General features: G+C 41.9%; 1 pseudogene across 1 annotated transcript in view; it reads left to right on the forward strand.

Moving 5' to 3' along the window:
• Positions 1-23164, forward strand: part of LOC149248876 (ubiquitin-conjugating enzyme E2 enzyme activator PEX22-like) — a 90570-nt pseudogene that overhangs the window by 13982 nt on the left and 53424 nt on the right. Inside the window, exons 4-6 of the transcript XR_016266707.1 lie at positions 11464-11520; positions 11608-11709; positions 19783-19848. The product of XR_016266707.1 is annotated as a ubiquitin-conjugating enzyme E2 enzyme activator PEX22-like (transcript). The remainder of the gene's footprint in view (positions 1-11463; positions 11521-11607; positions 11710-19782; positions 19849-23164) is intronic.

Consider the following 23164-nt stretch of genomic DNA (forward strand, 5'->3'; position numbering starts at 1 on the left):
TCTAACCCAGCGGGGACATTGAGTAAGGCCCTTAATATCCACAGAGGCAGCCAGCCTGGGGACTTGACCCTGGGATCTTCTGCTTGTAATTCACAGCACTCAATCACTTGAGCTCACTGACCAGGCTAACCGTGGTGCAATCTCACCAATGAAATGAGGCCACAATCTCCACCAAATGGTAGCGGATGATGACTGTTTAGTACCTTCAGACGTGCATGCATACCTAATATAATCATTGATTTTGAATTTTTGATGAACCTTGATAAACTTTTAGATCATTTGCCAGATAAATCTATAATGTTTACCATCAATAAATGGTATGCTTTATGCTTCTACAGATGAATTTATGGACGCTGATGTCCAGCTCTGGCACTAGCCACTAGGTGAATCTGAATTGTATTAGCTTTTAACTTATCAGTATTGAAGATGAATCTGAAATACATCTTTTGATGTTTAGACTCTTAGAGGAGAGTGCACAACATTATTATTGGAATGAACCACTAACTTTGTAAAGCAGCTTACATAGCTTAATCAAGAAATCCAGGTGTTGAAAGTTAAATAAACCATAATCAAAAGCTTTTAGTAATCAAACCCTCTACATGCAGTGATCTAAAGTGCTATATGATATGTAAATGCCCATTTTTTTAATACATGTCGAATGTTTATATAATCCCTCTTGGAATAATCTTTCTTTTTAATTTAATCTATTGGAACATCTATCAACCATGCACCTGCCATCGTCCATATTTTGTTTACCCTATACATTGCTAAAATATGTTGCCAATTATATTTTAGTTGATAAACTGTACTTAATCAGCTGTAATATTCCTAATTAGCTATGGCTAATTGGAATATTCGATTTTGCCCAGATTTTGCCTTCTATAGTTATTTGTAAATAAAAAAGTGAGGAAGGGGGACATAACTCACTTTTAGAATAAAAAGTCATTTCCTAGTAGCACAATGTTATTACTTAAAGGGGAGCCAAGGGGGCCAAAGGGGGGCGCAGAAATGGAGCCCACGCAGACACATGGAGTGACTGCGTAGGAGGGAAGACACACGTGGCAAGAGGGGAATCACACAGGAGGAGGTGAGCCTTGGGATTAAGAGAGGCAAACGCTATAAGTGAGAGAGGAGCCCCCTCATTTTGATCATTCTGTGATGAGCATTTGTGATAGTCATTTCGACTTAGAGCACGCTGGCTGTTTAACTAGTTTGCAACATTGTTTAGTGCATTGAGTGTCTCCGTTCGGAGATCTCACCCTTAGCCCCGGGGGACTTCGAGTGCCTGCTCGGGCAAGGTATTCCCATTGGCATTTCAGCAATAGTTTCATCAGCCTTTTTGCAGCAGTAGTGGCAGCGTTTTGGAGGACTGCGCAACACTGAGAGGAGGACGCAGTTCTTTCTGGCAGGAGTCTAGGTTGAGGATTTGCAGGAGGTTTTGTGCTGAGAGGTAGAGCAGGGGATCAACCCTTGCATATTGGGGAGTTTTGGTAGGGGTTTCAGGCAGGTTTCTGGAGTATCTCATTCAGTGGCAGCGCAGAGCAGTGAGGAACTGCGCAGAACCCCAAGGGGGTGATTTTCGGGGGTTGGCGATTCCATGAGAGCTTTGTGGGTTTCTCGAGTAGAGTTCGATTCCAGAGTTTCAGCTTTTTCTAAGGAGGGGAGCAGCCCCAAATCCTCGTTTGATTTCTAGCAGTAGCAGCAGCAGCACAGTAGTTTCCCAGTAGCGTGGACACAGATCAGAGAGGGGCCATTCCTCGCTATTCTGAGTGTATTTCTTCACTTGCCTAGTGCAAGTAGAGGTGCCATCTTCCTGATCATCTCCTGTACTCATTTTATTGCTTAGTATAATAAAATGGCTTAGCATTCTCTCTGCATTTCTTGTGCATCCGCTTATGGTTTATTTGATATATATCGTATCATTGTTATTTGTATCTCTTTGAGCATTCTCGGCTATTATACCACTTTTGTGTTTTTATTATACTCTTAGACAGAGTCTGGAAAGGGCCAGGTAGCCTCCGGATCTTGTCCTCTTTTTAGAGGCGACATATCTGGTAAATGCCCTCCTAGTCCATCTCTGGTTGGAGTTTGCTTGTGTTTGGGGTGTATTCCTGATAAGGGATATTACAGTGGTATCAGAGCATAGATCTGGCTCAGCCTGTGGAGCTAGCAATCTATGACGCCGGGGGAAAAACCTTATATCTGTTGCAGAGGTTAGAGATACAGAGACACTGGGCGTAGGTTGGAGAATACCTACGGAGAGGGAGACTGTGTTCTAGTGGTGGATGCAGAACAGGAGGAGCCTGTGGACGACGCAGAGCAGGAGGCTCCAATGGCGGATGATGACGGGAAGAGATTTGCGGATATGCTCCTCAAATCGGTGCAGGATCTGTCGAGGTAGATATAAGTGATGGGGCAGAGATTCAAGGCAGTAGAGGTCAGACAGCGTGAGAGCCCACGGGTTTTCCAGGTTGGTGAGGGATCAGGCGCATCCCACCATTTGCCAGAGCAGCGTGATACTGCGCAGCAGGTGGCCTCACATGCCCCTACACGCTCTACCATGCCCACTTTTTTAGGAGTAGACACGGGGGCCGTAGCCCAGCAGGAGGCAGAGCCTGGACATATGGGTGATTATTTTTCAGAGTACCAGGCCTATGGGCAGGAGTTTAGGGAAGCCCTCTCATTCAGAGATTTTGTTCAGCTCCAACGGGATAGTAGACCCCGCGACCTTCACAGAGGGTACCGGCATTATCATGATGGTGACATCCACTGTGCAGTGAGTAGATTCCACTTGCCTACGTTTGATGGTTCATCAAACAGTTCGGCAAAGTCTTGGGTGGAGAAGCTGGACATTTATTTCCAGCTTAACCAGATGTCGGAGACAGAGGCCATCAAGGTGGCAACATTGCATTTGGATGGTGAGGCCCAGGATTGGTGGTTTCATGGGATGGTTACACTTGGGCACTCTATAGTGACGACATATGCTGAGTTTACCAGGAGATTGATGGAGCGATTTGATCGGAGGGATCCAAAGCAGCATTTTGTTGAGCTGACGAGGCTCAAACAGACAGGGAGCCCAGAGACCTACATTGCAGATTTCTTGAGGGTCTCCGTGATGGTGCCAGACCTATCCACGACACGGAGGGTCTATATGTATGTTGAGGGGTTAGCAGAGCCACTTCGGGGTCTAGTCCGATCCACTAGACCAACCACACTCCAGGACGCTATCAGCAGGACCCGGGACTTACAGGATGTCTTACCCAGGACCCGGACACCTTACCCCCAGAGACAGACTTTCTAGTCTAAGGGGAAGGATGTGAGGATTCCACCTCCAAAGGGGAATCCAGGACGAGTACAACTTGATGATGATGCCAGGAGGGAGCTGAAGAAGAAGTGGTTGTGCTTCACATGTCAGGAGCCGTGGGCACCGGGACATAGATGTGCTGCTGGCAAAGCACATTTTATTGAGGTCTTCTCTGAGAGCAGTGGAGAAGAGGATGACGAGGATGATGGGAAGGCAGGAGATAGCCATGGCGTGCAGGGACCTTTACCACCTCCACCAGCAGCAGCAAGAGGTGCATCATTTACACCCACCGGAGGGGCCCTTGCAGCATTGCGAGGAGTTCCCAAGTATCTGATGCTACGCGTACGAGGGACAGTGTGTGGCCAGCGGGTATCAGTTTTGGTCGACAGTGGGGCGACCCACAACTTCATCGATGCACAGATGGTTGAGCAGAGAGGTATACAGACAGAAAGCTTCGATGGGTTTTCAGTCTTGGTCCCAGGAGATCAAACCATGACGTGTGCTCGTTATGTTCCAGAGCTTTTAGTGACGATGGGCACCTACACTTTGACTGACCACTTTTTTGTGGTCAATATTTTGGACACCAACATGATATTGGGTGTTCAGTGGCTTACCACTCTAGGGAAGGTCACGACAGATTGGAAGACCCTAGAGATGGAGTACGATGATGAAAAGACAGGGAGGCATGAGAAGATAGGGGACAACACACATATCCGCCTCAGACTGTTTCGGCTCATCGGATGGAGGCAGTCTTCCGAAAGGGAGACATAGAGTGGGCAGTGGAGCTGCGTGCATCAAAGGCAGGGACTACAGGGCAGATGTTGCATCCAGAGATATCGTCTATCCTTGATCGGTATGCCATAGTGTTTGGGGAGATTCCACCAGGGCAGCCACCGGATCGGGGGTTTGAGCACACCATCGAGCTAGAGCAGGGCATACAGGCAGTGATCACCACTCCCTATAGGCACCCCAAGGCCTAGCGGGATGAGATTGAGAGGCCTATCTAGGAGTTGCTGGCTCTTGGGCACATTCGACTGAGCACGAGTCCTTTTGCTTCTTCTGTGGTGTTGGTGAAGAAGAAGGACGGTATGTTGAGGATGTGCATTGACTACAGGGCCCTGAACAAGAAGACCCTGAAGAACAGATACCCTTTACCCAGGATCGATGAGTTGATGGACGAAGCACGTTTCTTCTCAAAGATTGATTTGAGATCGGGGTACCATTAGATTCGCGTGAGGGAGCAGGACATTCCCAAGATTGCCTTCAGGTGTCACTATGGACACTTCGAGTTCTTGGTGATGCCTTTTGGGCTAACCAACGCACCAACAACATTTCAGTCGTGCATGAATTACATCTTGCGTAGTCACTTGAGGAAGTTTGTGTTGGTATTCTTCGATGATATTCTCATTTACAGCAGGACTTGGGAGGAGCATCTCCAGCACATTGAGACAGTATTGCATATCTTACAGGAGCAGCAGTTCTATGCCAAACTCTCCAAGTCTGAGTTTGGGTTGACGGAGATGTTATATCTGGGACACATCATAGGGGTGGACGGAGTGAGAGTCCACGGGGAGAAGATCAGGGCCATCAGAGAATGGCCGGAGCTGAGAAATGTGACGGAACTTCGAGGATTCATTGGCATTTGTACTTACTATTGGAAGTTCGTCAAAGGTTTCTCACAGCTTGCTGCACCCCTGACAGATTTGACGAGGAAGGGGGCATTCAGTTGGTCGGACACAGCGCAACGAGCCTTTGACAGGCTCAAGGAGGTTATGAGCAGCTACCTAGTGCTTGCATTGCCAGATTTTACGTAGCCATTTGTTTTGGAGTGTGATGCGTCAGGAGAGGGGATTGGCGCAGTATTGATGCAGGGAGGTCACCCTATAGCCTTTGAGAGCCGAAAGCTCCTTCTGCACGAGAGGTTGTATTCTATATACGACAAGGAGATGCTGGCCATCATGCATGCATTGGCTAAGTACCGACAGTATTTGGTGGGTAACAGGTTCAGGGTGAGGACTAATCATAATAGCCTCAAGTTCTTTTTGGAGCAGAAGCAGCTACAGGAGAGGCAGCAGAAGTGGATCAGTAAGATCCAAGCATATGACTTTGACATTGAGTATGTCAAGGGTAAGAACAACGTGGTAGTAGATGCCCTTTCTCGTAGACCAGCCACGTTGTATCTTATGAGCTTGCATACAGACTGGAGGGCTCGACTCTTAGTAGAGTACTCGAAGGACAGGTTTGCATGTGAGATTTTGGACGGGCAGGTGACAGATGACAGGTACAGGGTGATCGATGAGATCATCTATTACAGGGACCGGATCTTCTTGACTGAGGGGTCTCAGCTCAAGAAGAAGATACTCCAGGCATCACATGACTCACCATTGGCAGGCCATCAGGGGTGTACCAAAACCTACAGGGCCATTAGAGAGAGGTTCTCATAGAAGGGCCTCAAGGAGGACGTACTCTAGCATATCAGGGAGTGTGATGTTTGCCAGAGGAACAAGGGGGAGATGAGCCATCCCGCGGGATTATTGCAGCCTCTTCCCATTCTGGAGGGGAAATGGGAGAGTATTTCGATGGACTTCATCACAGGATTGCCCATGGTACAGGGCAAGGATTGTATCTTTGTTGTTGTTGATCGACTGACAAAGTACGCACATTTTTTTGCCATATCCGCACACTATACAACAGCACAGGTGGTCGAGCTGTTCTTCAGGGAGATCTTCAGGCTGCATGGTCTTCCTAAAATCATCGTCAGTGATAGGGACAGCCGTTTCATGGGCGGGTTTTGGCAGGAGCTTTTCCGGTTGGTGGGGACGGAATTGACACCGAGTACCAGTTATCACCCATAGACGGATGGGCAGACATAGATAGTTAACAAGTGGTTGGAGGGCTACTTGCGTAACTCTGTCAGCGGGCAGCAGCGAGCATGGCTGAAGTCGCTGCATCTGTGGGAGTACTGCTACAATACTTCACATCACATGTCCATTGGTATGTCACCATTCTATGCCTTGTATGGGTATCATCCTTTATCTTTTGTTGACGTGATGTTTGGTGAGAGCAGGGCTCCTAGAGCCAAGATTTGGATCCAAGAGATTTAGGATATCTTCCGAGCTCTCAAGGACAACATGGCTATAGTGCAGAATCAGCAGAAGCTGTATGCCGACAGGGGTCGGGTGGAGAGACAGTTCGAGGTAGGGGACATGGTCTACCTACGATTACAGCCATACCGACAGTCCTCACTGAAGTAGAAGGGGGCTGAGAAACTCAAGCCCCGCTTTTATGGGCCATACAGGGTGATATGCAGGATTGGACAGGTTGCATATGAGTTGGAGCTGCCCCAAGGTAGCAAGATTCATAACATTTTTCATGTATCATGCATGAAAAAGGCATTGGGGCAGCAGGTGACGGTGACAGATGAGCTACCACCCATGGATGATGAGGGGCATTTGGTATTGCAGCCGGAGGCTATCATTGATACCAGGGAGAGGCAGCTGCGGAGCAGGACGGTTCGGGAATTCTTGGTGAGGTGGAAGAATTTGCCGGATGAGGATGCCACTTGTGAGAGTGAGAAGATCTTACAACATCCATCACTTCAGTTGCTTGCGGACAAGCAACATTTTGCCGGGGGAGACTGTAATATTCCTAATTAGCCATGGCTAATTGGAATATTCGATTTTGCCCAGATTTTGCCTTCTATAGTTATTTGTAAATAAAAAAGTGAGGAAGGGGGACATAACTCACTTTGAGAATAAAAAGTCACTTCCTAGTAGCACAATGTTGTGACTTAAAGAGCCAAGGGGGCCAAAGGGGGACGCAGAAATGGAGCCCACATAGACACATGGAGGGACTGCGCAGGAGGGAAGACACACGTGGCAAGAGGGGAATCACGCAGGAGGAGGTGAGCCTTGGGATTGAGAGAGGCAAAGGCTATAAATGAGAGAGGAGCCCCCTCATTTTGATCATTCTGTGATGAGCATTTGTGATAGTCATTTCGACTTAGAGCATGTTGGCTGTTTAGCTAGTTTGCAACACTGTTTAGTGCATTGAGTGTCTCCGTTCGGAGATCTCACCCTTAGCCCCGGGGGACTTCGAGTGCCTGCTCGGGCAAGGTATTCCCATTGGCATTTCAGCAGTAGTTTCATCAGCCTTTTTGCAGCAGTAGTGGCAACGTTTTGGAGGACTGCGCAACACTGAGAGGAGGACGCAGTTCTTTCTGGCAGGAGTCTGGGTTGAGGATTTGCAGGAGGTTTTGTGCTGAGAGGTAGAGCAGGGGATCAACCCTTGCATATTGGGGAGTTTTGGCAGGGGTTTCAGGCAGGTTTCTGGAGTATCTCATTCAGTGGCAGCGCAAAGCAGTGAGGAACTGCGCAGAACCCCAAGGGGGTGATTTTCGGGGGTCGGCCATTCCACGAGAGTTTTCTGGGTTTCTCGAGTAGAGTCCGATTCCAGAGTTTCAACTTTTTCTGAGGAGGGGAGCAGCCCCAAATCCTCGTTTGATTTCTAGCAGCAGCAGCAGCACAACAGTTTCCCAGCAGCTTGGACGCAGATCAGAGAGGGGCCATTCCTTGCTATTCTGAGTGTATTTCTTCACTTGCCTAGTGCAAGTAGAGGTGCCATCTTCCTGATCACCTCCTGTACTCATTTTATTGCTCAGTATAATAAAATGGCTTAGCATTCTCTCTGCATTTCTTGTGCATCTGCTTATGGTTTATTTGATATATATCGTATCATTGTTATTTGTATCTCTTTGAGCATTCTCGGCTATTATACCACTTGTGTGTTTTTATTATACTCTTAGACAGAGTCTGGAAAGGGCCAGGTAGCCTCCGGATCTCGTCCTCTTTTTAGAGGCGACATATCTAGTAAATGCCCTCCCAGTCCATCTCTGGTTGGAGTTTGCTTGTGTTTGGGGTGTATTCCTGATAAGGGATATTACATCAACCAAATCTAGGATTTTGATGTAAACTACAATAATCCATCTAAAATTGATCCGTTCCTAATGCAATATTTGAATGTACAATCCTATTGTAATTTCAAATTTGTCATATTTTTATATCAATTTTATGCCAATCAATGAAACTGCAATTCCTTCAAATTTGGCCCATAAAATGCTGACTAAAAGCTTACAACCATGCATCATGGCGGGTTTTTATTCAGAATGGAATAGGATGTTATAATTTAATTAACTGGCGCAAGTATGATATGCTAGTTTGTATAGCATGGTTACTCTAGTTAGATAACAGTAAAACCTGTTGTACCTCATTAAGTTGAGTTGCCATGTAACTGGAAACTTGTCCCCAGCCACCCTGGTGTGTCTGTACCTGATAGTGTTTATGGTGTGGAAATGGGGACAATACACCCTGGAAACAGTGGAAATATTGGCATGTTTCTCACCAAGTAAACACTGTTTCAAGTATTTCCATCCAAACCTATAAAAAATGTGTAGTCTATGTACATAGGGCGTTGAAATCTTGGTGATATTTCACCAACATCCCAATATATTGCAATTCTCTTAGCTGGGTGATATTATCGTCAAACATTGTGGTTTTTTTTTCAAATTTTGAATATATTGCGATATTGTCCAAAATACTGCGAGAAATTGGAAAATATTGGTTGAGCTAGCAGAATTTTGGACTATTTTGCCTGTTTGAAGAGGGAAAAGGACTAAAGGGAGGGGCATTGCTTTAAGTGTATAAAAAAATGAAAAATTTAATATATATTTTAAAAATTGTGACAAATATTTTCCCCAATGTTGCTTATAAGTTCCGTTCCGGACCCTTGGTGATATATTCACTGACACAATGTTTGAAATATTGGTTTTAAGTCTTGGATTAGTGCCTTTGCATATTTCTGCATGTTTTTGCTTTCTTCCTTTACCATTTTTTGGTATGTTGACATATGTGTACAGAAGCAACCTCAAACCTGTAACATAGTAGCCATAGTAAGGTACCGCACTGCCACAAGGAGGAAAACCCAACTAAGTATGCTTGGAAGGGTTGGAATTATCACCCAAATATTGATGAAAACATGAGAAAACTAGCAGAAGGGATAAGATAGTAGAGGAAGGATAAGGGTAGGTCACTAACTTATTTCAGGGTTTAATCTTGTTTGTTGTACCTACAGCTGGTAAATTGGGGTTTGTATGTTTAGTTAAGTTAATTGGAGCAGCAAATAAACTAATTAGGCATTAGAAGCATAAACTCAATGTAACAATGAACATAAGAAGCATTAGATTGATAAACCCAAATTCTACGGTGTGCAATTGATTGGGAAGAGATCCTAGGGTTTATTTTCTTCACAACTGTTCCATGCTATCTCAATCAACTTCAAATTCTTGTGCTTGAAATGAAAAACCTTTACTAGAAGCCTCCTAGGTGGGTGAAAACCTATGTTGTAGGAAACACCCTTTAATCTAGTGTATTGGTACTGGAAATTTGAAACACCCTGGAGTCTTGGATGTATGTACTACTATGGTCTCATCTATAAAGGATAATTTTGGATTTTGCATCATGTGATCATCTATGAGAGTTAATATATACTTGGTTTTCCTTTTAAAATGTCATTCATGTGTCTCATTCTTTTTTTCCTTGCAAGTTAATGTGTTATTAACTATATGATGTTTCGCCGGATGTTTCCCTTTTGAGGGGGTCACATTTCTAGCCATACCTATTTCAGAAACTTCTAGACGTTTCCATGTTTAGTGCAACTTAGGTGAAAACCTTTATTTAGGTTGGAACTACTAATGTATTGTAGAACAAGCTATTTGGTCTTTAAGACAAGACAAACAACAAGGTGTAAAGAAGGGTTAGAATTGCACTATAAGGGAGCACCTTCCCCCCCACACTCCCAAATGCTTTGCTCTCGAAGCAGGCTCCCAGAGGGAGCGTTGTTTGGGAGTGTGGTCCCTTCAAAAATTAAAGAAAAAAACCGATTTGTTGCCCCATTCAGGGAATGCTCCTAGGATGCTTTTGGGAGCTTAAAAAACACTCCTTGAGTGCTCTTGTGAGAGGGCCAAATTAGACTTTTTTTTTGCTTTTGGTAACCAAGACGGGGTTCCAAAAGCTTAAAACACTCACTCACTTCAGTTGCTCTCTTTCTATTTCTCAATTCACTCATTTCTCTCATCTTTGCTAGGGTTTTGAGTGGGTTGTTTGCCAGTTGTTGACAAATAGATTTGTGAGAGCTTAGAAGAGAGATTGAAGGCTGCCATTTATGAGAACTTGGAAGGGAGATTGAAGGTTGCCATAGTTACATTCAACCACCGTTGGAGGGATGAAGTGGTAGGCTCTAATGCCCGATTTTGTTTGTTTTAATTTTTTTTTCCACGTGTTTTTGTAAACTAGTATATTTCTTCTACTCTTTCCTATTTCACTTTCTCCACCATTCTATTGCACACGGCAAGTAATTCTCAAGATTCAGCAAGCATTTTGGGTATGTCATTATGGTTTATCTGTTTGGTTTGATTTTTGATTATGATGGCTGTGTTGTGACATCTAAATACGAATGATGATGAGGAAGAACTAGAAGTAGGCAACACATAGCATGGACTCTGGAGAGACATAAACCCAAAGAGAAGTCAATGCCCTTGTTGAAGTATGTGACAGTGTGGGGGAGGCTTGAATCTGAGAGTCAAACATCAAGTTCACAAAGAATGTTTGGTGGCTGATCCCCATGCCCTCATGCTAGTGGATTCTAGCTTGTGCATTTAGAGCATAGAACAATATCAGATTTCCTTGAGCAAGGTTGTAGAGATGATGTAGATGCCCTTAACCATAGAACCAAGACCCTGTTGACAAAAAAAGCTTCTGTTGTTATTCTCACATGTTTAAAAATAGAAAATGTTTCCCATTTCATGTTTGCAACTTTTTGATATTATTGTTTAGTCTTCTTTTCTACCTAGTTTGTTATGATTTTGTTCATTGTAGCCAAATATGTTTTTGAATATGGGCTCAATGACAATTTTGGAGTGTTCTAGATGACCTTTTTCCATTTCTAAAAAACAAATAAATAACTTAATTTGCATTTGCAGTTCTCTTGGATGGATGAGTTGTAAGAAACAAGATAAAGATCTCTTTATAAAAACAATCTGTGATTTGAATTTATCAGAAATATGTATTTGTCTGATTATTTTGTGTGATTTTGACTATATGCAGATTACATGCCAGTTGCTTGGCGTGGTACTTGAGGAGTCTACTCCAGAAGAGCTGCTGGTAGATACACTTTAACTTTATATCCCCATTTATGGGGCCACATCTTTTTGAGATATAGTCACACTAATAATTTTTGCATAATGACAGGAGCATGCTGTTGTGAGGCCCACGGTTGTGGATGTTCTGTTGGAGATTGCAAAAGGCTGTGATCTCTATCTAATTGCAAGGGTTCTTGATGATGATAGTGAGGTATGGACATATTCTCTTTCTTTTCCAGAGTTAAAGCTATGACTAGTCTTCTGTGCTGAGCTTTATTATTTTCACTAGTTGGACTTGTCTGAGAACAGATAATCTTTAGTGTATTTTTAATTATTCTGATATGCAAGTCTTGTACAGTGTCCTTGATTAAACCCTACCCAGGGCATTTAGATATTCATAAGATGTTTCCTCAAATACTCCCAAACACAAAAGGATGCGGGAATATGTCCTAGCTCTCTTGTAATATGTGAAATACTGATAAGTGCCCTTTTTACATTATTGTCAAGCCCCATCTCTCAAGCAGCTTGATGATCATCTCCCAGTTTTTATTACTCTATAGGACTAGTACATGCATTTACAAATCCGTGCTACAGGTTGGATAGTCTGCTGGGTATATTGGGGGATTTAATATGTATAGTTTTGTAATTTGTCATTACAGAGATTCAGAATGCATGGTTCTTTTCAGAAAGGGTGTCAAATTCCAGGAATGACAATCAACTTGAGATATCCAGTTCCATGTAGTTGGGTAATGTTAGAGCTTAAAGGGCAAAAAGTTGTGCCTGGCCACCTTATTGCAAGGAAGGTTTTGTCAGTCCTAGCAATCCATTTATCTATGTTATAACCTATCAACAGAAAGTGAATCAATTATTATGGATTCTGAACATTGGTACACAGAGACCCTGTTCCTATAATGTGAATACTGTCCTATTTTTTAAGCTACTTAGATGCTACAGTCCTGTGGATAATCATGCATTTCTGGATGGCTATTGACATGGTTTTCTGCTGTATATCTGGAAAAATGTATCCATTATACAGAAAATGTAATCCTAAAACTTGTCAAGTAGCCAGCAGCAATCATGCAAAAACTCACTCAAACACTTCTATGCATACCAATCAACCTGGAACTACAATGAAACTAATTTATCCTACACCAGAAATAACAATAACTATATGACTATAATCTGAAAAGTACTTTTTAAGGACAGTCGGCAGAAGTAGTAAATATAGCAAAAGAGATTTACATTCACTGTAGTTTGGATTGCATTGGAATGGATCACAGTGCATTGCTTTTAAAAGACAAAGGTTGATCAAACAGAACTTTGATTATTGGTGTCTGTAGCTTGGGCAAGTACTTCAGATTATAAAGTTAATGAAGAACTGTTGATTGGACAGAATTTGTGTGTGTCACATGTGATTGAGATTGGTTGAGCAATTGTGATTCTGCTGAATAATTGTGTTAAGAACATAGTTGTGGTTTTATTCAGTAGATCTTGTGATAAATCTGCTAGGAATTAATTGCTGGGTGCTAGGTTCAGGATTTAACATTGATTTAGTGTGCAGTTAGAGACAACTGTGATAATTAGGTCACTAATTTGTCCTTAAATATCTAGTATTGTGCAAAAATAGGCAACTATAGTAGATAGGCCGCCAAATTTTCCTTTGTAGCACTCTTTTTGCACCATAGAGGACAGGTTTGAAAGGCAACAAAAAATCCTTAAAAAGGTTGACATGGCTTTAGATTCTGGGTGAAATTACCTACAGGTGGTTATGCTCCATAGTTTCCGGATGTGCACAAGTATATAAATTTTACATTGGATATTAGTTTCTTGTATGAGTGTGTTGCAAGTTTGCATTATTCTAACATTCCTATGATTAAATATTTTCTGCTTCTTGGGGTTTTAATTAAGGTTTGTGATCCCATAAATCATGCCAAGATTTCTTGATTAATGCACAAATATGCTATGATGTTTTAGGAACCAGAAGTTGGTTGGATAGCCTTGGTAGAACTCAATATTCAGTGTTTCCACTGTAGGTCGCATATATGAGATTGGTTACATGAGACAGTTTTGTTGGTGGCTATGGTGGTTATACTTGTGTGCATTAGGAAAAATCTTGATGACCTTGATAATTTACTTTGTGTTGTTGTTCCTCACTTGATACATGACCTGTTGAATATATGTTTAGGTCAGATTACAATGCTATCTTCAGTGTTGCATGTTCACTTGGATATGAATGAAGGTGACATCTTAGAAGCAAATTTATCTTCTGTGAAAAATGTTATTTGGGACTAAATGTCGGATGTCGTTTGATAGCCTCCTTAAGAATCCCTAAGAATCAGATATTGCATGTTGTATGATAGACTTGAAATGTATATAGTAAGTGTTGCCATTACAGGCTGAATGTATAGGAACAAGTTCCTGCATTTGTATCATATGCTTAGATGTGAAATATAATGTTATGTGCTCTATTTTACTTGGATATTTCTAAGGTGTGGTGGATCAAAAGCAGAATGAGGTTACATTGTGTGTGAAAGAAGAGCTTTGAGCTTCCCATGTTGAATTGGATTTGTCATAGTTATAGGTTTTGATCTGCTGAGGGTTTTGTTATAACATGTTAAATTTCCATGAAACTCTGCAACTACTTAGATGAATAACTGAAAACTGAAATCTAGTTTACTTTCACCAAGATACAAAGTCTCTTAACAATTCATAAGCAGTGGAATAAAAACACAGAGATAAAAACACATCACACAAATTGACACACTTATTTTTCTCAGGAAACCCAACAGGGAAAACCTGCTTGCTTGATGTGGCTATTTTATTGATTGTTCTTGGAGCAATTGAATCTATTACAAAGCAATCTGTCTCTCTTGAGAAAGCGTTCTACTTCTCTCACAAATCTCAGCTGATATAGTTGATCTCGGCTTGCCTTGATCATTGCTTGATCTCAGCCCTCTAGCTCGCAACCAATCCTCTGTTGCCTCCTTGACTTGCTCTGCAAACCCTGCTTCCTTGCTCAATTCTGCTCCTCCTTCCTTGCGCACTTGGCATCCCTATTCTCTTGTGCAAATTCCCTATTTCCTAGTGCACTTCAGGTCCTATTTTCTAGCGCACTTGTGCCCTATTTCTTAGCGCACTTCAGCCTCCTATTCTTTAGGACCCCAACTCCTCTCTCCTGCGCACAACCAACTCCTAAATCTTAGCACACTTGTGGCTCCTATTTCTTAGGACACAATTCTTGCGCTTCACAATCAAAGCTCTCTTACAAATTTGTGAGCTTTGTCTTGTCACAAACCTTTGTGCACAAGACAATTGTAATTTACTTGTGCCTTCATCCCCTCTTTATAGGTAGGAGGCCCACCTTAGTCTAGAACTCGAGCTCTAATAGTGAGTTGAGAGTATTACTCACTCTCCTTCCAATCATCACTAGAGTTGTTAACTCATTATCTCTCCAATCAACACTGGAGATCTAACTCGCTCTTCCTTCAATCAAGACTGAAGACTAACTGCCACCTCGTTTTGTAGTCAAAATGATGAAGACTCCACTTAATTGAAGCACCAACTCTATGCATGTTAACTTGATGATTATTCTAGTAAATTGGAAATAACTCATCCTGAAGTCTAACTCATGAGGACAACTCGAGGTCTTCACTAGCTAAGGCACAAGCTAGAGGACCTTGCTTGCTACATTTTCAGCACTCCTTAGTGAGGAAGGTACTTCTGGAAGAACCTCTTCCACTTGGATTTGTCTCCAACACTACCACATTATCTGCTGCTGCGGCTGCTCCCTCTGAACTAGAAGACTTCCTTGTTTCCTGCTGCAAAATCTAATTCGAAGACCTGTTCTTTCCAACCATGCTCTGTGACTCGTGAGTCTATCACTGTAGTCATAAGTGCCATGTACCTCGTGTATCTCTATGGCTGCTTACTCTGGTTGAAGGTTGTATTGGGAGTTCCAACTCTCTTTTGGTTCTCCCTAAACAACTTTTCTGCCCACTTGGCTCGAACTCTCCCTATATTGGGGGTCATCGACTAAGTGGCTGCCTCCACTTGCCTTGGGCTTTGCTGCTCATCATCCTGCTGGTTGGTCCAACTACCAACTAGCCGAGACTCAAACTGAGATACTGGTTGAGGCTCCTTTTGGAGTAGCTTCTTCTCAGGTACTCTAACCTTCTCTTGCTCTAAGGACTCCCTCATAGCTCTACTCTCCTCAACCATCGCTTCTCGACTTTGTGCATTTCCTGCCTTGCTGCTCAAAGCCGCGCTTCTCTCTACCTAGAATTTGTAGAGATTCTTCATCCTCACACCTATCTGCTTCTTACTTCCAAAAGCTAAGTGCTGGAGGTAAGCCTTAACTTTGTTGAGATGACATCATAACCCTTGTCCTCAAGGGTAGGTACTAAAACAAGGTTCTGCTTTAGGCCTGGAACATAGAGGACATCTCTTAGATGGAGAGGATTACATGATTCCCTTTGAAAACTGACAGTACCAATTCCTCTAGTTGAATACATGCCATCATCTCCTACCCCAATTTGAAACTGCATGTCCTTCTCCTTCACGTGGTTGAAATACTTCTTATTCTTGATCATGTGGAAGGATGCTCCTGAATCAATATACCATACTCTATTGTCTACGGAGCTTGCTATGCAAGCTATGAATGAGAAATTTTTCTTGAACTGGGTAGAAAACACATCTACCTCCGCTGATGCAACTACACGATCCTTACTGGACTCCTTCCGATTAGGACACTTATCAATTGTTGGTTTAAGAAATGGATCTGTTGCTGGGATGCATTGGTGTGGTGAGGTGGCTGGGATTTGCTTTGATGGGGAAGTTCAATGGTGCAGGTGGTAGTAAATCGAATTGAATTGCTATGATAGGAGACGTCAAGGTATCACTATATGTCCAGATTGAAGCGTGTCAACTAATGGTGAATTAGTGGCATAGTGTTCGAACTCATGGCAATGGGAGCAATTGATCTTGCTCAGAGCCTTATTTTTCTTCTCGCCCTTGTGACTAGGCTCGACCTCTCCTTGGCCCCTCATGCCTTTGGCTCTGCTACCTTTGCTTGTTAGGGCAAAGTTCTCCTTGTCCTTTGCTGGAGCTTCTCTACTAGCTCTCGTTCCTCTCCAGATTCCTGCTTGAACACAATCACTCCATAACCTTTCCCAACTAGGAATATTCTCTTTGCCACTTACTGCCTCTTGGAAACTATACCAAGACTTATGGAGTCCTTGAAGCACAAGACTCACAAGGTCTTTTTCTGCTACTGTCTTGCCTACACCACCTAGCTCATCCCGAACTTGAGTGAACTTTGAAAGATATGTGATGATGGGCTCTCATTTGCTCCTCCAGATGCTTCTTAGCTTCTCTTTGAGAGAAAGCTTCCTGGCATCACTGCAACCTTGATACAAATCTAAGATAGCTTTAAACATCTCATATGCTGTCTTCTTCTCATGGAGATGGAGAATAATATGGTCTTTGATCCCCTCAAGATTGATCCTCCTCACCTTGGTGTCATTCTTGTTATGTTGGGCCAACTGTTGGGCACCGATAGGTGGCATTATTTGCTGATTCGCAAACTCTAACACCCCATTGTCTTCCAACACCACTGATATCCTCTCCTTCCATGCACAAAAGTTCTAGGCGCCTTCTAAACTGTGATCTGACCTTAGTCCTAGGAATACCATACTGTTGTCCAAAGAATTTCTTTGCTCTACTCTTCAAACTCTAGCGCTTGCCTTCTTGATTGATCTGCGCTCTTCACTAATTGGTCAACTTGGTGCTGGTCTTTATACTGATCTCTTCTATGACACTATGTTAAATTTCCATGAAACTTTGCAACTACTTAGATGAATAACTGAAAACTGAAATCTAGTTTACTTTCACCAAGATACATAGTCTCTTACCAATTCATAAGCAGCGGAATAAAAACATAGAGATAAAAACACATCACACAAATTGACACACTTATTTTTCTCAGGAAACCCAACAGGGAAAACCTGCTTGCTTGATGCGGCTATATTATTGATTGTTCTTGGAACAATTGAATCTATTAGAAAACAATCTGTCTCTCTTGAGAAAGCGTTCCACTTCTATCACAAATCTCAGCTTATATAGTTGACCTCAGCCTGCGTTGATCACTGCTTGATTTCGGCCCTCTAGCTCTCAACCAATCCTCTATTGCCTCCTTGACTTGCACTGCAAACCCTGCTTCCTTGCTCAATTCTGCTCCTTCTTTGTGCACTTGGTGGCCCTATTCTCTTGCGCAAATTCACTATTTCCTAGCGCACTTCAGGTCCTATTTTCTAGCGCGCTTGTGCCCTATTTCTTAGCACACCTCAACCTCCTATTCTTTAGGTGTTAAAATTGGCAACTAGGGCCTCACTCCATGTGGGTCATCTTATTTATGGCAGCTGGTATTTTTCTTGGATTCCTCTCGTCGAGAGGTGTAGAATTGATCTAACGATCATCCAATTCCGACAAGTATTTATGGAGATATGAATTTATTTGTAATTACTTGACAAATTGTCAAGGTCGGCCAGCAGCTAAATGTGTGGCACACTTGTTCAACGTCTCATATAAATACAAGATAGGTGGAGGCATTATTCCATCATCTCATCTCATCTTATCTTCTTCTCTCTCTCTCTCCTTGATTGGGTTAACAAGGAGCAGCTCTCACGTGGGAGAAGAAGGACGCAGCAAGGAAGCAAGGAAGACGCAACAAGGAGGAGGACGCAGGTCTGTTCTGCGTTGACTTTCGTTGACCTGGGTGCAGCAAGCAAGGGAGGACTGCGTTGACCAGCGAGGGAGGCATTTTGACTACGGCCTAGTGTGGGGAGTCTCCCTCAAGCAAGCCGCAATTCTGATCTGCCATCCGTGGACCTGATTTGACTCACGAAGTGACCAGCGCTGACTGGTTAGGGCTGACCGCAGGGCTGCCAAGACGTTGACCTGTTTTGACCATTTCTTTTGGGCTGTTTTGGGCTGTCCTTCATTGCTGTTGAAGGCTGAGTTGACTAAGGTTGACTCAAGGTCATTTGTGGACCATTTGATCTACTTTGCAAGTGCTGGTTAGGGCTTCTATTACTGCTGTCATAAAATTTCAGATCTGTACAATTGTACTATTTCTCTCTGCTGAACTATTGAAGATTAAAGAAGAAATTGAAGTAAACTGCTCTAAGCATAGAACATACCATAAATTAACATTAGGACCCCAACTCCTCTCTCCTGCGCACAACCAGCGCCTAAATCCTAGCGCACTTGTGGCTCCTATTTCTTAGGACACAATTCCTTCGCTCCATAATCAAGGCTCTCTCACAAACTTGTGAGCTCTGTCTTGTCACAAACCTTTGTGCACAAAACAATTGTAATTTACTTGTGCCTTCGTCCTCTCTTTATAGGTGAACTTCGATCCATGCAAGGAGGCCCAACTTAATTTAGAACTCGAGCTCTGATAGCGAGTTAATTGAGAGTGTTACTCGCTCTCCTTCCAATCATCACTAGAGTTGTTAACTCATGCTCTCTCCAATCAACACTAGAGATCTAACTTGCTCTTCCTTCAATCAAGACTGAATATTAACTCGCTTTAACTGAATTGCTAACTGCCACCTCGTTCTGTAGTCAAATTGATGAAGACTCCACTTAACTGAAGCTCGAACTCTACGCATGCTAGCTTGATGATTATTCCAGTAAACTAGAAATAACTCATCCTAACTGAAGTCTAACTCATGAGGGCATTGACTTTTTTGGTTAGGGCTCTTTTGCTGCTGTTATAAATGATCAGATTTGTAAATTGTATTATCTCTCTCTGCTGAACTATTGAAGACTAAAATAAGATTTGATTAACGGTTTATCTACATTGGGGTTTGTCTCTCGCTGGTGCCACATCTTGTGTCCTCTTGTCTTGGCTTGTCTTCTACTGTTTATGTTTATGTTCTATCTGCATTTTACTATCATGTTGATGTGATTGCTAATCTGAATATTGACACTGGGCTAGTAAAGAAATTGAAGTAAAATTGCTCTAAAGCATAGAACATACCATTGTTGCCTAAAATTAACAGATATGAATACTGATATCCTTGAAATTGTATTTTGGGAATCTTTAGCAGAATTACGAGAATATCATCTTTCAGGACAGCATGCTATATGAAAGCATGCTTGTTTTATATATGCTTTTATAATTTTATCTTGAAATTTGACAGTTTCTTGTAAATTTGCTATGTTTTATAATGGATGCATAATGCATTGAATAATTTTTTGTTAAAATGATGAATGTGTACAGGAAAAGGTTATTTCAGCGTTGGATGCTGTTGGAGTATTTACAGTTGGTGGCATGAATAGAAACAAGGTACTGTAGAAAGAGGGTTGCAACTCATGCTTTTAAATGTTATTTGCCACAGAATCTTGGTTTGGTGTTTTGAAGTTAACAGAATAGCAAGAGTCTTTGCTGATGTGTTCTTTCATCTTCAATATCTGGACCATCTCAAGTTCTGTGATCAGATTTTACATTGGATTCATGGTTGTCATTTTTAATTTTTTTCAAGCTTTTAAAATCTATTTTATAACCTTTTTCAGGTGCCTTCTTGATAAACTTGTATTTGAATATGGTATTGGCTTTTCTGATTGCTATCAACTTGAATACTTGAAACCTTTTTGGATACTGCATTTTTTCCTGAAACTAGTTTTGTAGGATTTGTACGATTACTTTGACAACTACCTTTCTTTTTCTATGGAATCTGATTTAGAATCATTATGATATATTTTAAAACGATTTTTTTAATATATACATTATTTATTTCTATATTTGCGCATATCTACTCATATTACATCCAAATTTTTTATTAATGCTTCCACGATAATATAAGAGGGCTATCCTGAGATGGTTTTCCCAAATATAGGTGCTCAATTTACCAGTCTCCCATGTACATGATCCCATGTTACATATTTATAGCATCCTTAAGGAGTTATGGTGTTTTGACCCCCTAACTCTGAAAATTTCATTTATTGTTATATTGTTCACATGTTACAAACCACTAACATTTTTTTTATAACAGCAACTCATCTTTTTATGGATAGTTAACCTAGAATTAAGCTCAACCCACCCTCACATACTTAAGTGAAGAATAAGGTTCACTGGTACCATTCCAATGCTATACAATAATCTGCCTGAAGGCTACATCATAAATATTCAACATAATCAATAGCCACATCCGGCAAACACCATGCAAGGCAGGGGTATGCCCCTCTAAGATTTGAATGTGGGTCATTGTCACAATAACTGCTACAAGTTGCTGCTACAACATAGCTCAATCATTTTTTCTCTCCTTTGACCTCCTCCTCTCCCCTTTGACTTCACTGGTTTTCCTTCTTCTTGCATAGGAATCGAGTGATTAGTTGAGTGATCAAATGAGGTCGAATAGCCTTCTATTTATACGTGTCCAGGAGGTCGAATAGGTGCCTCTTTAGGCCGACTTGGTCTGTGGAGGACAAATTGACTTTTTGACTCAATAAAAATTCTTTTTCCTTTTCTTACAAGAAGTCCAAACGGGACTTCGACTCAAATATATTTCTTTAGCTCATAATAAATTTTATTTTGACTCAATAAACCCTATAGACATGAAGAACATGCTTTGACTAATAAAAATAATAATGATATAATTTTTTTTCTTTTTGCTTTTACATGAAATACATGTTTTTTTTTTCCTAGGAAAAATCGTAATTTTCTATTATAAATGGAAAATTACATGCTGTAGATGCTGGTGGCATATGCTGTATGTGTGACCGTAGCCATCAAGATATATAGGTCTGTACATAAGTACCCACTAAGGGTATACCTTCAAAGTTCAGTAAATATTTATACAAAATTTCAAAATTACTTTGCAAAATTTTTAAGATATTTTAAGGATCATAAAAACTATGTAATTAGGGCATGTCGACCCTCTGTTGTATCCGGTCTATATATGGCCTGTGATAAAATTGGAAGATCTCTTCCTCCCTCTGTTCCTGGATCAGCCATTCACCCCTAGGTTGATGCGCTGCCTCCTTTGAAAGCTGATCCGCAACCTGGTTGTGCTCCCTGTAAATGTGGAGACATGTAATCTGTTCAAATTGTGATTTTAAATGCAATGCATCATCCAAAATGTTCCTGAGAGAATGTACATGACAAGCAGATGTGCAATTGAACCAATTGATGACAATCTTAGAATCCCCAAAGATCTGAATGTGTCTACAGTTTTGATACAATGCAAAGTATAATAAATGGCGAAGAGTGATGAGTTCAGCAAAGTTATTAGTGCCAACACCTAGCCCCATGCGGATTCGGAAAGAGTGACTGTCAGATAGGTGTAGCAGGATACCTCTCCCACACCCCTGGTCTTGGGGAGAGCTGTCAAAATAAGCCCATAGATGGTCATGGTCAATAACTTCGGGAGTGATAGAGCGAGTAGGAGTAGATTGTTCATCCTTAGGGATTTCAGTGAAATTGTTGCAGATCCTAGTGATAATCAATGGCCACCAAATATGCAGATTGTTAAAAATGATTTTGTTCCGACTTAACCAGATATGCCAGCAGATAATCAGTGGGAGGTTGTGATTCTTCATGTTGGGGGAAGTTGTCCACCAACTGTTCCAGGCCTCCTTGATGTTGTGACCATCCCAACGCTGTGACATGTTCAGCGAGGAAAGGACTTGCTCCCAGATGTGTCGGGTGGTTGAGAAGAACAGGAATAGGTGATCATTCGATTCCTCCTCTTGTTGGCAAATGACACACCAAGAAGGACCCAAGAATGATCTTTTCATTAGATTAATGCATGTTGGAGTCTTGTTCATTATGACGTTCCACATGAAGAGCCGCGTTCGGGGTGGTGCCTTGAGCTCCCAGATCGTTTTCCACCAACTCTCTCCAGAACAGGGGGTTTATGTGCCGCATGAATAATGGGATATCCCTCTTTAGGTGAGTAGTCTCCATGAGCTGCAAGGCCCCATATAAGATCATTGTCGCCATCAATAATGCGAACATGCGATTCAGTTAAGGAATTAATATAGTTCCCCCAATCCTGTATCCACTGATCTGGTATGCCAAGAGTATCTGCGGATTTCCAAGCTTGTAGGAATATAGTCGAATTTTGCTGATCCACAATGTGTGCAATTGAGTAAATTCCCCTGTTGTTTAGGAATGCAATCAGTGCCAGAGGGAGTCGATTACATGAAATACATATTAATACAAGTACAATGATAATTATGAAGACCAAACCTAGTTACATTTCCAACACCCTCAAATGTTCCTTCTTCTAACAAGCCTGGTAAAGAAGCTATCTTTTAAGTGCTAGTCTTCCAAGACAATAAGTCCTCAGACCATTCATCCAAAACTTGATTTGATGTTGACATGTGGGATAGGTACCATCCAATGAGTCATTTGGATAACTAACCATGATGGTGGCTGTTTCTCTAGAAGAGCAACCTAGATGCACTACACATCTTTAGTTTATTTTCTCTAGTGTTAACCAGTTTCTCTATTTTTTCACACCTTTAAGGTTGGTGATTTATATCTTTGCAAATATTTTTTATCAAGGGAAACTACTTTATTTTTCCTATCTTATGGGGTACAATATTATTGTTTGGTTTTGCTATTTACATCTATTGAGATGACCATAGGCCCGATACCA

The sequence above is a fragment of the Pinus tabuliformis genome, chromosome 7 (assembly GCF_031772625.1).
Source record: "Pinus tabuliformis cultivar Carrire ecotype Pingquan chromosome 7, CPIR1, whole genome shotgun sequence".
Lineage (NCBI taxonomy): Eukaryota > Viridiplantae > Streptophyta > Pinopsida > Pinales > Pinaceae > Pinus > Pinus tabuliformis.